Below are 2,500 nucleotides of genomic sequence, written 5' to 3'. Positions count from 1 at the left end.
AAAAACATCAAGGAGAAATTAAAAAGGCCGCAACAAACGATGATAAAATGTTTAATTGATTTAACATTTATGGTGTGTTTTTATTTATTTATTTTATTTTATTTTGTCAATCACTTCCAGTTTGTTTTTCAACCTGATTTCTTCATTATTACTTATTCGCTTTGTTCCATATAGCAAATATTATAATTATTTATGTACGCATATAGAATAACACACAATAAGATCCTATCAGTGTAAACACAATATTATAAAAAGACTTTAATAATTAATTTTAATAAGCAAAGCTGTAAATGTTTTCATTTATGTTATATTATATTACATATCTATAGTATTGGAAATATTTATGATGTTAAAGTAATGCTATATAAACAACAAAAAACATCAGTAGCATTTAAATGTATTATAAAGTTAGACAATTTAAAGTAAATGGTGACACTTTCGTCATGCTAATGTTGCTAGCTAAGATTTACAACAAATAACCACGGTTAGCGTTGTGTAAATGATATAATAATAATAATAATAATAATAATATTGTTAATATGAATAGAAGCTAATACCTGTTACATGTCCGAAACTAACGCGTCATTAAAGTGGCCTTCATAACACATTCATAAGCAGTGTATAAATCTTTTATAAACTAACCCTGGAACTAATAAGGTGACATTGTGTATGTCATGTTGTTGTATATCACTGTGTCTTTACATGAAAAAGAAGAATGTTGTTGTTAGATTCTTCAAGAATGTCTTTTTTTCCCCTTTCCTGAAGATGAGTGAAAAATGATTAGTTTGCTTTTAGTAACAGCACATTCACCAAACTTAAAAAAAAAGACGCTCTGGAATGTGCTTTTAGTAAAGATAAAATAATAACTTGTAACATCAGAATAAACTGTTCTTAGTCAAATTATAATTAATTATATAAAAGTTCCTTCTCTAACAATATCAAAATATTAATGTCACCTCACAATTTTATTTATTTGTTGTAAAAACTCAGGAGTAACATGCCCATTAAAGGTACAGTAATAAAGTATTTATAATATTTATAACACGTATAGTGTAAATATTTCATAGTTCACTAATTATTAAACCCTGCGTTGCTCATTTAGCAGTAAACTTGAGTAAATACAGAACTGTGGACAAGTCAGAGTCCACCATTTTGTTTTCAGTCAAACAGCCATACAGAAGTTATTTATGCAGATCAATATGAAAGTTCAATATTACAAATAAAATATATAATACACATCTCATACACTTTGTACTGTTTAAGTGATTTTCTGTTAAATACATTTTCCCTTCATTATTGTTCTGTACTGTAATTGTTCATAAATCACCTTCAAAAGTATGAAATCTGTAAATATTGTATTAGTGATATTGTACTTGGTGTCTCTGAGGTTTACACGGCACTGTACGCTTCTCAGGCAACTGGAAAAGATGTTTAAAAGGTCATTTTAAATTTAAAGTTTAAACTTTGAGTTGAAGTGGAAGTTTAAACAGCCCGGTCTAAATGGCAGGTATTTGTGATGTAAAAACTCCTTTAATGTGACACAGCAACCAACAAGGTACACGTGAAAAACAAACAAACATTTTAGGGGGAAAAAAGAAAAAGAGCAAATGTACAATAAGCTGGTTGCGTAAGTATACACACCCCTGAACTAATACTGTGTTAAAGCAGCTTTCAGCTGTAGTTCAGCGCTCAGAGTTTTTGGGTGAGAGTCTCCCGTATGATCACATCTTCATCTGGTCATTTTATTCCACTCTTCCTTACTAAACTACTCCACATCCATCAGAGACCGAGCGGATCTCCTGCACACCGCCCTCGTCGAGTCATTCCACAGGGGTTCAAGAAGATTTAGATCTGGGCTCTGACTGGACCGTTCCAAACCGCTGATCTTCTCCTTCTGAAGCCGTTCCTTGGTGGATGTGGATTTGTGCTTCGGGTCGTTATCGTGCTGGAAGGTGAAGCGTTTCTTCCTCTTCAGATGTCTAACAGACGCCTGACGGTTTTGTGCTAAAATAGACTGGGGCTTGGAGATATCTGTGATTCCCTCCATCCCTCACAATTCCCCAGTCCCAGCTGAAGAGGAGCAGAACCATGGCGTGATGCTGCCACCACCATGCTTCACCGCGGGGATGATGTTCTCCAGGTGATAAGCTGTCGGGTTTTTGTGCCAAACATATCTTATAGAATTATGCCCAGTAAGTTCTACCTTAGTCTCATCAGACCGTAACACGCTTTTCCACATGGTTGAAAGTGATTAGAAGATCATGGTTTGAGGTGATTAGAAGATCATGGTTTGAGGTATTAGAAGATCATGGTTTGAGGTGATTAGAAGATCATGGTTGAAAGTGATTAGAAGATCATGGTTTGAGGTGATTAGAAGATCATGGTTTGAGGTGATTAGAAGATCATTGTTTGAGGTGATTAGAAGATCATGGTTGAAAGTGATTAGAAGATCATGGTTTGAGGTGATTAGAAGATCATGGTTGGAGGTGATTAGAAGATC

General features: G+C 34.0%; 1 protein-coding gene across 1 annotated transcript in view; it reads left to right on the top strand.

Moving 5' to 3' along the window:
• jak3 (Janus kinase 3 (a protein tyrosine kinase, leukocyte)) overlaps positions 1-2,500 on the top strand; it is a 26,020-nt gene that overhangs the window by 725 nt on the left and 22,795 nt on the right. The window lies entirely within an intron of this gene.

Source organism: Ictalurus punctatus, chromosome 5 (assembly GCF_001660625.3).
Source record: "Ictalurus punctatus breed USDA103 chromosome 5, Coco_2.0, whole genome shotgun sequence".
NCBI classification, from domain to species: domain Eukaryota; kingdom Metazoa; phylum Chordata; class Actinopteri; order Siluriformes; family Ictaluridae; genus Ictalurus; species Ictalurus punctatus.
The sequence above is the reverse complement of the archived record's forward strand: the minus strand, read 5'-3'. Positions and strand labels throughout refer to the sequence as shown.